This window comes from Ambystoma mexicanum, chromosome 9, assembly GCF_040938575.1.
Source record: "Ambystoma mexicanum isolate Mex_15411 chromosome 9, UKY_AmexF1_1, whole genome shotgun sequence".
NCBI classification, from domain to species: Eukaryota; Metazoa; Chordata; class Amphibia; order Caudata; family Ambystomatidae; genus Ambystoma; species Ambystoma mexicanum.
The window spans coordinates 524875733-524889476 of NC_090931.1; positions in this window are offsets into that span (position 1 = coordinate 524875733).

Genomic DNA, 13744 nt, shown 5'->3' on the forward strand with positions numbered 1-13744 from the left:
TGCCAGAGGGCCGTATCTCTAATGGGAAATAGCTGCTTCAGTGTGAGTAGGCTAGTTCCGATTAGACGATGGGACCTTTCTGCCTCTCCAGGTCGGAGGGCTGTTTCTCTACTGGGAAATAGCTGCTTCAGTGTGAGTGGGCTAGTTCCCATTAGACGAGAGGAACTTTCTGCCTCTCCAGGTCGATGAACCGTTTCTCTAATGGGAAGTAGCTGCTTCAGTGTGAGTGGGCTAGTACCCATTAGACAAAAGGAACTTTCTGCCTCTCCAGGTCGGACGGCTGTTTCTCTAATGGGAAACAGCTGTTTCAGTGTGAGTGGGCTAATTCCCATTAGACAAGAGTACCTTTCTGCCTATTCAGGTCGGAGGGCCGTTTCTCTAATGGGAAATAGCTGCTTCAGTGTGAGTGGGCTAGTTCCCATTAGACTAAAGGATCTTTCTGCCTCTCCAGGTCGGAGGGCTGTTTCTCTACTGGGAAATAGCTGCTTCAGTGTGAGTGGGCTAGTTCCCATTAGACGAGAGGAACTTTCTGCCTCTCCAGGTCGATGAACCGTTTCTCTAATGGGAAATAGCTGCTTCAGTGTGAGTGGGCTAGTACCCATTAGACAAAAGGAACTTTCTGCCTCTCCAGGTCGGACGGCTGTTTCTCTAATGGGAAACAGCTGTTTCAGTGTGAGTGGGCTAATTCCCATTAGACAAGAGTACCTTTCTGCCTATTCAGGTCGGAGGGCCGTTTCTCTAATGGGAAATAGCTGCTTCAGTGTGAGTGGGCTAGTTCCCATTAGACTAAAGGATCTTTCTGCCTCTCAGGTCGGAGGGCCGAGTCTCTAATGGGAAACAGCTGCTTCAGTGTGAGTGGGCTAGTTCCCATTAGATGAGGCGACCTTTCGGCCTCTCCAAGTCGGAGGGCAGTTTCTCTAATGGGAAATAGCTGATTCAGTGTGAGTGGGCTAGGTCCCATTAGACAAGGCGACCTTTCTGCCTCTCCAGGAAGAAGGGATGTTTTGCTAATGGGAAATAGCTGCTTCAGTGTGAGTGGGCTAGTTCCCATTAGATGAAAGGACCTATCTGCTTCTACAGGTCAGAGGGCTTTTTCTCTAATGGAAATAGCTGCTTCAGTGTCAGTCGGCTAGTTCCCATTAGCCAAAAAGGACCTTTCTGCCTCTCCAGGTTGGAGGGCCGTTTCTCTAATGGGAAATAGCTGCTTCAGTGTAAGTGGGCTAGTTCCCATTAGACGAAAGGAGCTTTCTGCCTTTCCAGGTCGGAGGGCCGTTTCTCCAATGGCAAATAGCTGCTTCAGTGTGAGTGGGCTAGTTCCCATTAGACGAGGGGACCTTTCTGCCTCTCCAGGTCAAAGGGCCGTTTCTCTAATGGGAAATAGCTGCTTCCGTGTGAGTGGGCTAGTTCCCATTAGAAAAGAGGAACTTTCTGCCTCTTCGGGATGGAGGGCCGTTTCTCTAATGGGACATAGTTGCTTCAGAGTGATTGAGCTAGTTTCCATTAGACGAGGGGACCTTTCTGCCTCTCCAGGTCGAAGGGCCGTTTCTCTAATGGGAAATAGCTGTTTCAGTGTGAGTGGGCTAGTTCCCATTAGACGAGGAGACCTTTCTGCTTCTCCAGGTCGAAGGGCTGTTTTGCTAATGGGAAATAGCTGCTTCAGCGTGAGTGGGCTAGTTCCCATTAGACGAAAGGACCTTTCTGCCTCTAGAGGTCAGAGGGCTGTTTCTCTAATGGGAAATAGCTGCTTCAGTGTCAGTCGACTAGTTCCCATTAGACGAAAAGACCTTTCTGCCTCTCCATGCCGGAGGGCCGTATGTCTAATGGGAAATAGCTGCTTCAGTGTGAGTAGGCTAGTTCCGATTAGACGATGGGACCTTTCTGCCTCTCCAGGTCGGAGGGCTGTTTCTCTACTGGGAAATAGCTGCTTCAGTGTGAGTGGGCTAGTTCCCATTAGACGAGAGGAACTTTCTGCCTCTCCAGGTCGATGAACCGTTTCTCTAATGGGAAATAGCTGCTTCAGTGTGAGTGGGCTAGTACCCATTAGACAAAAGGAACTTTCTGCCTCTCCAGGTCGGACGGCTGTTTCTCTAATGGGAAACAGCTGTTTCAGTGTGAGTGGGCTAATTCCCATTAGACAAGAGTACCTTTCTGCCTATTCAGGTCGGAGGGCCGTTTCTCTAATGGGAAATAGCTGCTTCAGTGTGAGTGGGCTAGTTCCCATTAGACTAAAGGATCTTTCTGCCTCTCAGGTCGGAGGGCCGAGTCTCTAATGGGAAACAGCTGCTTCAGTGTGAGTGGGCTAGTTCCCATTAGATGAGGCGACCTTTCGGCCTCTCCAAGTCGGAGGGCAGTTTCTCTAATGGGAAATAGCTGATTCAGTGTGAGTGGGCTGGGTCCCATTAGACAAGGCGACCTTTCTGCCTCTCCAGGTCGAAGGGATGTTTTGCTAATGGGAAATAGCTGCTTCAGTGTGAGTGGGCTAGTTCCCATTAGATGAAAGGACCTATCTGCCTCTACAGGTCAGAGGGATTTTTCTCTAATGGAAATAGCTGCTTCAGTGTCAGTCGGCTAGTTCCCATTAGCCAAAAAGGACCTTTCTGCCTCTCCATGTCGGAGGGCCGTATCTCTAATGGGAAATAGCTGCTTCAGTGTGAGTCGGCCAGTTCCGATTAGACGATGGGACCTTTCTGCCTCTCCAGGTTGGAGGGCCGTTTCTCTAATGGGAAATAGCTGCTTCAGTGTGAGTGGGCTAGTTCCCATTAGACGAAAGGAGCTTTCTGCCTTTCCAGGTCGGAGGGCCGTTTCTCCAATGGGAAATAGCTGCTTCAGTGTGAGTGGGCTAGTTCCCATTAGACGAGGGGACCTTTCTGCCTCTCCAGGTCAAAGGGCCGTTTCTCTAATGGGAAATAGCTGCTTCCGTGTGAGTGGGCTAGTTCCCATTAGAAAAGAGGAACTTTCTGCCTCTTTGGGATGGAGGGCCGTTTCTCTAATGGGACATAGTTGCTTCAGAGTGATTGAGCTAGTTTCCATTAGACGAGGGGACCTTTCTGCCTCTCCAGGTCGAAGGGCCGTTTCTCTAATGGGAAATAGCTGTTTCAGTGTGAGTGGACTAGTTACCATTAGACGAGGGGACCTTTCTGCCTCTCCACGTCGGAGGGCCATTTCTCTAATGCGAAATAGCTGCTTCAGTGTGAGTGGGCTAGTTCCCATTAGACGAAAGGACCTTTCTGCCTCTCCAGGTCGGAGGGCCGATTCTCTAATGGGAAATAGCTGCTTGAGTGTGAGTGGGCTAGTTCCCATTAGACGAGGCGACCTTTCGGCCTCTCCAAGTCGGAGGGCAGTTTCTCTAATGGGAAATAGCTGCTTCAGTCTGAGTGGGCTAGTTTCCATTAGACGAAGCTACCTTTCTTCCTCTCCAGGTCGAAGGGCTGTTTTGCTAATGGGAAATAGCTTCTTCAGTGTGAGTGGGCTAGTTCCCATTAGACGAAAGGACCTTTCTGCCTCTACAGGTCAGAGGGCTGTTTCTCTAATGGGAAATAGCTGCTTCAGTGTCAGTCGACTAGTTCCCATTAGACGAAAGGACCTTTCTGCCTCTCCATGCCGGAGGGCCGTACCTCTAATGGGAAATAGCTGCTTCAGTGTGAGTAGGCTAGTTCCGTTTAGACGATGGGACCTTTCTGCCTGTCCAGGTCGGAGGGCCGTTTCTCTACTGTGAAAAAGCTGCTTCAGTGTGAGTGGGCTAGTTACCATTAGACGAAAGGAGCTTTCTGCCTCTCCAGGTCGGAGGGCCGTTTCTCCAAAGGGAAATAGCTGCTTCAGTGTGAGTGGGCTAGTTCCCTTTAGAGGAGGGGACCTTTCTGCCTCTCCAGGTCAAAGGGCAGTTTCTCTAATGGGAAATAGCTGCTTCAGTGTGAGTGGGCTAGTTCCCATTAGACGAGAGGACCTTTCTGCCTCTTCGTGTTGGAGGGCCGTTTCTCTAATGGGAAATAGCTGCTTCAGTGTGATTGGGCTTGTTCCCATTAAACAAAGGGACATTTCTGCCTCTCCAGGTGGAAGGGCCGTTTCCATAATGGGAAATGTCTGCTTCAGTGTGAGTGAGCTAGTTCCGATTAGACGAGGGGACCTTTCTGCCTCTCCAGGTCGGAGGGCCGTTTCTCTAATGTGAAATAGCTGCTTCAGTGTGAGTGGGCTAGTTCCCATTAGATCAGAGGACCTTTCTGCCTCTCCAGGTCGGAGGGCCATTTCTCTAATGGCAAATAGCTGCTTCAGTGCGAGTGGGCTAGTTCCCATTAGACGAGGGGACCTTTCTGCCTCTTCGGGTTGGAGGGCCGTTTCTCTAATGGGAAATAGCTGCTTCAGTGTGATTGGGCTAGTTCCCATTAGACGAGGGGACGTTTCTGCCTCTCCAGGTCGAAGGGCCGTTTCTCTAATGGGAAATAGCTGCCTCAGTGTGAATGGGCTAGTTCCCATTAGACAAGGGTACCTTTCTGCCTCTCCAGGTGGAAGGGCCGTTTCTCTAATGGGAAATAGCTGCTTCCGTGTGAGTGGGCTAGTTCCCATTAGACGAGAGGAACTTTCTGCCTCTTCGGGTTGGGGGGCCGTTTCTCTAATGGGAAATAGCTGCTTCAGAGTGATTGGGCTAGTTTCCATTAGGCAAGGGGACCTTTCTGCCTCTCCAGGTCGAAGGGCCGTTTCTCTAATGGGAAATAGCTGATTCAGTGTGAGTGGGCTAGTTCCCATTAGACAAGGGGACCTTTCTGCCTCTCCACGTCGGAGGGCCATTTCTCTAATGGGAAATAGCTGCTTCAGTGTGAGTGGGCTAGTTCCCATTATACGAAAGGACCTATCTGCCTCTCCAGGTCGGAGAGCCGATTCTCTAATGGGAAATAGCTGCTTGAGTGTGAGTGGGCTAGTTCCCATTAGACGAGGCGACCTTTCGGCCTCTCCAAGTCGGAGGGCAGTTTCTCTAATGGGAAATAGCTGCTTCAGTCTGAGTGGGCTAGTTTCCATTAGACGAGGCAACCTTTCTGCCTCTCCAGGTCAAAGGGCTGTTTTGCTAATGGGAAATAGCTGCTTCAGTGTGAGTGGGCTAGTTCCCATTAGACGAAAGGACCTTTCTGCCTCTACAGGTCAGAGGGCTGTTTCTCTAATGGAAATAGCTGCTTCAGAGTCAGTCGGCTAGTTCCCATTAGACGAAAGGACCTTTCTGCCTCTCCATGCCGGAGGGCCGTATCTCTAATGGGAAATAGCTGCTTCAGTGTGAGTAGGCTAGTTCCGATTAGACGATGGGGCCTTTCTGCCGCTCCAGGTCGGAGGGCCGTTTCTCTAATGGGAAATAGCTGCTTCAGTCTGAGTGGGCTAGTTCCCATTAGACGAAAGGAGCTTTCTGCCTCTCCAGGTCGGAGGGCCGTTTCTCCAAAGGGAAATAACTGCTTCAGTGTGAGTGGGCTAGTTCCCATTAACGAGGCGACCTTTCTGCCTCTCCAGGTCAAAGGGCAGTTTCTCTAATGGGAAATAGCTGCTTCAGTGTGAGTGGGCTAGTTCCCATTAGACGAGAGGACTTTTCTGCCTCTTCGGGTTGGAGGGCTGTTTCTCTAATGGGAAATAGCTGCTTCAGTGTGATTTGCATTGTTCCCATTAGACAAGGGGACCTGTCTGCCTCACCAGGTCAAAGGGCCGTTTCTCTAATGGGAAATAGCTGCTTCAGTGTGAGTAGGCTAGTTCCCATTAGACGAGGGGACCTTTCTGCCTCTCCAGATGGAAGGGCGGTTTGCATAATGGGAAATATCTGCTTCAGTATGAGTGGGCTAGTTCCGATTAGACGAGGGGACCTTTCTGCCTCTCCACGTCGGAGGGCCGTTTCTCTAATGTGAAATAGCTGCGTCAGTGTGAGTGGGCTAGTTCCCATTAGATCAGAGGACCTTTCTGCCTCTCCAGGTCGGTGGGCCATTTCTCTAATGGGAAATAGCTGCTTCAGTGCGAGTGGGCTAGTTCCCATTAGACGAGGGGACCTTTCTGCCTCTTCGGGTTGGAGGGCCGTTTCTCTAATGGGAAATAGCTGCCACAGTGTGAATGGGCTAGTTCCCATTAGACGAGGGTACCTTTCTGCCTCTCCAGGTGGAAGGGCCGATTCTCTAATGGAAAATATATGCTTCAGTGTGATTGGGCTAGTTCCGATTAGACGAGGGACCTTTCTGCCTCTCCAGGTCGGAGGGCCATTTCTCTAATGGGAAATAGCTGCTTCAGTGTGAGTAGGCTAGTTCCCATTAGACAAAAGGACCTTTCTGCCTCTCCAGGTCGGATGGCCGTTTCTCTAATGTGAAATAGCTGCTTCAGTGTGAGTGGGCTAGTTCCCATTAGATTAGAGGACCTTTCTGCCTCTCCAGGTCGGAGGGCCATTTCTCTAATGGGAAATAGCTGCTTCAGTGCCAGTGGGCTAGTTCCCATTAGATCAGAGGACCTTTCTGCCTCTCCAGGTCGGTGGGCCATTTCTCTAATGGGAAATAGCTGCTTCAGTGTGAGTGGGCTAGTTCCGATTAGACGAGGGACCTTTCTGCCTCTCCAGGTCGGAGGGCCATTTCTCTAATGGGAAATAGCTGCTTCAGTGTGAGTAAGCTAGTTCCCATTAGACGAAAGGACCTTTCTGCCTCTCCAGGTCGGAGGGCCGTTTCTCTAATGTGAAATATCTGCTTCAGTGTGAGTGGGCTAGTTCCGATTAGACGAGGGGACTTTTCTGCCTCTTCACGTCGGAGGGCCGTTTCTCTAATGTGAAATAGCTGCTTCAGTGTGAGTGGGCTAGTTCCCATTAGATCAGAGGACCTTTCTGCCTCTCCAGGTCGGTGGGCCATATCTCTAATGGGAAATAGCTGCTTCAGTGCGAGTGGGCTAGTTCCCATTAGACGAGGGGACCTTTCTGCCTCTTCGGGTTGGAGGGCCGTTTCTCTAATGGGAAATAGCTGCTTCAGTGTGATTGGGTTAGTTCCCATTAGACGAGGGGACCTTTCTGCCTCTCCAGGTCGAAGGGCCGTTTCTCTAATGGGAAATAGCTGCCTCAGTGTGAATGGGCTAGTTCCCATTAGACGAGGGCACCTTTCTGCCTCTCCAGGTGGAAGGGCCGATTCTCTAATGGAAAATATATGCTTCAGTGTGAGTGGGCTAGTTCCGATTAGACGAGGGACCTTTCTGCCTCTCCAGGTCGGAGGGCCATTTCTCTAATGGGAAATAGCTGCTTCAGTGTGAGTAGGCTAGTTCCCATTAGACGAAAGGACCTTTCTGCCTCTCCAGGTCGGAGTGCCGTTTCTCTAATGTGAAATAGCTGCTTCAGTGTGAGTGGGCTAGTTCCCATTAGATTAGAGGACCTTTCTGCCTCTCCAGGTCTGAGGGCCGTTTCTCTAATGGGAAACAGCTGTTTCAGTGTGAGTGGGCTAATTCCCATTAGACAAGAGTACCTTTCTGCCTCTTCAGGTCGGAGGGCCGTTTCTCTAATGGGAAATAGCTGCTTCAGGGTGAGTGGTCTAGTTCCCATTAAACTAAAGGACCGTTCTGCCTCTCCAGGTCAGAGGGCCGATTCTCTAATAGGAAGTAGCTGCTTCAGTGTGAGTAAGCTAGTTCTGATTAGACGATGGGACCTTTCTGCCTCTCCAGGTCGGAGGGCCGTTTCTCTAATGGGAAATAGCTGCTTCAGTGTGAGTGGGCTAGTTCCCATTAGACGAAAGGAGCTTTCTGCCTCTCCAGGTCGGAAGGCCGTTTCTCCAATGGGAAATAGCTGCTTCAGTGTGAGTGGGCTAGTTCCCATTAGACAAGGGGACCTTTCTGCCTCTCCAGGTCAAAGGGCCGTTTCTCTAATGGGAAATTGCTGCTTCAGTGTGACTGGGCTAGTTCCCATAAGACGAGAGGACCTTTCTGCCTCTCCAGGTCGATGGACCGTTCCTCTAATGGGAAATAGCTGCTTCAGTGTGAGTGGGCTAGTTCCCATTAGACAAAAGGACCTTTCTCCTTCTCCAGGTCGGACGGCCGTTTCTCTAATGGGAAACAGCTGTTTTAGTGTGAGTGGGCTAATTCCCATTAGACAAGAGTACCTTTCTGCCTATTCAGGTCGGAGGGCCGTTCTCTAATGGGAAATAGCTGCTTCAGTGTGAGTGGGCTAGTTCCCATTAGACTAAAGGACCTTTCTGCCTCTCCAGGTCGGAGGGCCGATTCTCTAATGGGAAATAGCTGCTTCAGTGTGAGTGGGCTAGTTCCCATTAGACGAGGCAAACTTTCGGCTTCTCCAAGTCAGAGGGCAGTTTCTCTAATGGGAAATAGCTGCTTCAGTCTGAGTGGGCTAGTTTCCATTAGACAAGGCGACCTTTCTGCCTCTCCAGGTCGAAGGGCTGTTTTGCTAATGGGAAATAGCTGCTTCAGTGTGAGTGGGCTAGTTCCCATTTGACGAAAGGACCTTTCTGCCTCTACAGGTCAGAGGGCTGTTTCTATAATGGGAAATAGCTGCTTCAGTGTGAGTGGGCTAGTTCCCATTAGACGAAAGGACCTTTCTGCCTCTCCATGTCGGAGGGCCGTATCTCTAACGGGAAATAGCTGCTTCAGTGTGAGTAGGCTAGTTCCGATTAGACAATGGGACCTTTCTGCCTCTCCAGGTCGGAGGGCCGTTTCTCTAATGGGAAATAGCTGCTTCAGTGTGAGTGGGCTAGTTCCCATTAGACGAGGGGACCTTTCTGCCTCTCCAGGTAGAAGGGCCGTTTCTCTAATGGGAAATAGCTGCTTCAGTGTGAGTGGGCTAGTTCCCATTAGACGAGGGGACCTTTCTGCTTCTCCATGTCGAAGGGCTGTTTTGCTAATGGGAAATAGCTGCTTCAGTGTGAGAGGGCTAGTTCCCATTAGACGAAAGGACCTTTCTGCCTCTACAGGTCAGAGGGCTGTTTCTCTAATGGGAAATAGCTGCTTCAGTGTCAGTCGACTAGTTCCCATTAGACGAAAGGACCTTTCTGCCTCTCCATGCCGGAGGGCCGTATCTCTAATGGGAAATAGCTGCTTCAGTGTGAGTAGGCTAGTTCCGATTAGACGATGGGACCTTTCTGCCTCTCCAGGTCGGAGGGCCGTTTCTCTACTGGGAAATAGCTGCTTCAGTGTGAGTGGGCTAGTTCCCATTAGACGAAAGGAGCTTTCTGCCTCTCCAGGTCGGAGGGCCGTTTCTCCAAAGGGAAATAGATGCTTCAGTGTGAGTGGGCTAGTTCCCATTAGACGAGGGGACCTTTCTGCCTCTCCAGGTCAAAGGGCCGTTTCTCTAATGGGAAATAGCTGCTTCCGTGTGAGTGGGCTAGTTCCCATTAGAAAAGAGGAACTTTCTGCCTCTTCGGGATGGAGGGCCGTTTCTCTAATGGGACATAGTTGCTTCAGAGTGATTGAGCTAGTTTCCATTAGACGAGGGGACCTTTCTGCCTCTCCAGGTCGAAGGGCCGTTTCTCTAATGGGAAATAGCTGTTTCAGTGTGAGTGGACTAGTTACCATTAGACGAGGGGACCTTTCTGCCTCTCCACGTCGGAGGGTCATTTCTCTAATGCGAAATAGCTGCTTCAGTGTGAGTGGGCTAGTTCCCATTAGACGAAAGGACCTTTCTGCCTCTCCAGGTCGGAGGGCCGATTCTCTAATGGGAAATAGCTGCTTGAGTGTGAGTGGGCTAGTTCCCATTAGACGAAGCGACCTTTCGGCCTCTCCAAGTCGGAGGGCAGTTTCTCTAATGGGAAATAGCTGCTTCAGTCTGAGTGGGCTAGTTTCCATTAGACGAAGCGACCTTTCTTCCTCTCCAGGTCGAAGGGCTGTTTTGCTAATGGGAAATAGCTTCTTCAGTGTGAGTGGGCTAGTTCCCATTAGACGAAAGGACCTTTCTGCCTCTACAGGTCAGAGGGCTGTTTCTCTAATGGGAAATAGCTGCTTCAGTGTCAGTCGACTAGTTCCCATTAGACGAAAGGACCTTTCTGCCTCTCCATGTCGGAGGGCCGTACCTCTAATGGGAAATAGCTGCTTCAGTGTGAGTAGGCTAGTTCCGTTTAGACGATGGGACCTTTCTGCCTGTCCAGGTCGGAGGGCCGTTTCTCTACTGTGAAATAGCTGCTTCAGTGTGAGTGGGCTAGTTACCATTAGACGAAAGGAGCTTTCTGCCTCTCCAGGTCGGAGGGCCGTTTCTCCAAAGGGAAATAGATGCTTCAGTGTGAGTGGGCTAGTTCCCATTTGACGAAAGGACCTTTCTGCCTCTACAGGTCAGAGGCCTGTTTCTATAATGGGAAATAGCTGCTTCAGTGTCAGCGGCTAGTTCCCATTAGACGAAAGGACCTTTCTGCCTCTCCATGTCGGAGGGCCGTATCTCTAACGGGAAATAGCAGCTTCAGTGTGAGTAGGCTAGTTCCGATTAGACGATGGGACCTTTCTGCCTCTCCAGGTCGGAGGGCCGTTTCTCTAATGGGAAATAGCTGATTCAGTGTGAGTGGGCTAGTTCCCATTAGACGAGGGGACCTTTCTGCCTCTCCAGGTCGAAGGGCCGTTTCTCTAATGGGAAATAGCTGCTTCAGTGTGAGTGGGCTAGTTCCCATTAGACAAAAGGACCTTTCTCCTTCTCCAGGTCGGACGGCCGTTTCTCTAATGGTAAACAGCTGTTTTAGTGTGAGTGGGCTAATTCCCATTAGACAAGAGTACCTTTCTGCCTATTCAGGTCGGAGGGCCGTACTCTAATGGGAAATAGCTGCTTCAGTGTGAGTGGGCTAGTTCCCATTAGACTAAAGGACCTTTCTGCCTCTCCAGGTCGGAGGGCCGATTCTCTAATGGGAAATAGCTGCTTCAGTGTGAGTGGGCTAGTTCCCATTAGACGAGGCAAACTTTCGGCTTCTCCAAATCAGAGGGCAGTTTCTCTAATGGGAAATAGCTGCTTCAGTCTGAGTGGGCTAGTTCCCATTAGACGAGGGGACCTTTCTGCCTCTCCAGGTCAAAGGGCCGTTTCTCTAATGGGAAATAGCTGCTTCAGTGTGAGTGGGCTAGTTCCCATTAGACGAGGAGACCTTTCTGCTTCTCCAGGTCGAAGGGCTGTTTTGCTAATGGGAAATAGCTGCTTCAGTGTGAGTGGGCTAGTTCCCATTAGACGAAAGGACCTTTCTGCCTCTACAGGTCAGAGGGCTGTTTCTCTAATGGGAAATAGCTGCTTCAGTGTCAGTCGACTAGTTCCCATTAGACGAAAGGACCTTTCTGCCTCTCCATGCCGGAGGGCCGATTCTCTAATGGGAAATAGCTGCTTCAGTGTGAGTGGGCTATTTCCCATTAGACGAGGCAAACTTTCGGCTTCTCCAAGTCAGAGGGCAGTTTCTCTAATGGGAAATAGCTGCTTCAGTCTGAGTGGGCTAGTTTCCATTAGACAAGGCGACCTTTCTGCCTCTCCAGGTCGAAGGGCTGTTTTGCTAATGGGAAATAGCTGCTTCAGTGTGAGTGGGCTAGTTCCCATTTGACGAAAGGACCTTTCTGACTCTACAGGTCAGAGGCCTGTTTCTATAATGGGAAATAGCTGCTTCAGTGTCAGCGGCTAGTTCCCATTAGACGAAAGGACCTTTCTGCCTCTCCAGGTCGAAGGGCCGTTTCTCTAATGGGAAATAGCTGCTTCAGTGTGAGTGGGCTAGTTCCCATTAGACGAGGGGACCTTTCTGCTTCTCCAGGTCGAAGGGCTGTTTTGCTAATGGGAAATAGCTGCTTCAGTGTGAGTGGGCTAGTTCCCATTAGACGAAAGGACCTTTCTGCCTCTACAGGTCAGAGGGCTGTTTCTCTAATGGGAAATAGCTGCTTCAGTGTCAGTTGACTAGTTCCCATTAGACGAAAGGACCTTTCTGCCTCTCCATGCCGGAGGGCCGTATCTCTAACGGGAAATAGCTGCTTCAGTGTGAGTAGGCTAGTTCCGATTAGACGATGGGACCTTTCTGCCTCTCCAGGTCGGAGGGCTGTTTCTCTAATGGGAAATAGCTGCTTCAGTGTGAGTGGGCTAGTTCCCATTAGACGAGGGGACCTTTCTGCCTCTCCAGGTCGAAGGGCCGTTTCTCTAATGGGAAATAGCTGCTTCAGTGTGAGTGGGCTAGTTCCCATTAGACGAGGGGACCTTTCTGCTTCTCCAGGTCGAAGGGCTGTTTTGCTAATGGGAAATAGCTGCTTCAGTGTGAGTGGGCTAGTTCCCATTAGACGAAAGGACCTTTCTGCCTCTACAGGTCAGAGGGCTGTTTCTCTAATGGGAAATAGCTGCTTCAGTGTCAGTTGACTAGTTCCCATTAGACGAAAGGACCTTTCTGCCTCTCCATGCCGGAGGGCCGTATCTCTAATGGGAAATAGCTGCTTCAGTGTGAGTAGGCTAGTTCCGATTAGACGATGGGACCTTTCTGCCTCTCCAGGTCGGAGGGCCGTTTCTCTACTGGGAAATAGCTGCTTCAGTGTGAGTGGGCTAGTTCCCATTAGACGAAAGGAGCTTTCTGCCTCTCCAGGTCGGAGGGCCGTTTCTCCAAAGGGAAATAGATGCTTCAGTGTGAGTGGGCTAGTTCCCATCAGACGAGGGGACCTTTTGCCTCTCCAGGTCAAAGGGCAGTTTTTCTAATGGGAAATAGCTGCTTCAGTGTGAGTGGGCTAGTTCTCATTAGACGAGAGGACCTTTCTGCCTCTTCGGGTTGGAGGGCCGTTTCTCTAATGGGAAATAGCTGCTTCAGTGTGATTGGGCTTGTTCCCATTAGACAGGGGGACCTGTCTGCCTCTCCACGTCGGAGGGCCGATTCTCTAATGGGAAATAGCTGCTTCAGTGTGAGTGGGCTAGTTCCCATTAGACGAGGCGACCTTTCGGCTTCTCCAAGTCAGAGGGCAGTTTCTCTAAAGGGAAATAGCTGCTTCAGTCTGAGTGGGCTAGTTTCCATTAGACGAGGCGACCTTTCTGCCTCTCCAGGTCGAAGGGCTGTTTTGCTAATGGGAAATAGCTGCTTCAGTGTGAATGGGCTAATTCCCATTTGACGAAAGGACCTTTCTGCCTCTACAGGTCAGAGGGCTGTTTCTCTAATGGGAAATAGCTGCTTCAGTGTCAGTTGACTAGTTCCCATTAGACGAAAGGACCTTTCTGCCTCTCCATGCCGGAGGGCCGTATCTCTAATGGGAAATAGCTGCTTCAGTGTGAGTAGGCTAGTTCCGATTAGACGATGGGACCTTTCTGCCTCTCCAGGTCGGAGGGCCGTTTCTCTACTGGGAAATAGCTGCTTCAGTGTGAGTGGGCTAGTTCCCATTAGACGAAAGGAGCTTTCTGCCTCTCCAGGTCGGAGGGCCGTTTCTCCAAAGGGAAATAGATGCTTCAGTGTGAGTGGGCTAGTTCCCATCAGACGAGGGGACCTTTTGCCTCTCCAGGTCAAAGGGCAGTTTTTCTAATGGGAAATAGCTGCTTCAGTGTGAGTGGGCTAGTTCTCATTAGACGAGAGGACCTTTCTGCCTCTTCGGGTTGGAGGGCCGTTTCTCTAATGGGAAATAGCTGCTTCAGTGTGATTGGGCTTGTTCCCATTAGACAGGGGGACCTGTCTGCCTCTCCACGTCGGAGGGCCGATTCTCTAATGGGAAATAGCTGCTTCAGTGTGAGTGGGCTAGTTCCCATTAGACGAGGCAACCTTTCGGCTTCTCCAAGTCAGAGGGCAGTTTCTCTAAAGGGAAATAGCTGCTTCAGTCTGAGTGGGCTAGTTTCCATTAGACGAGGCGACCT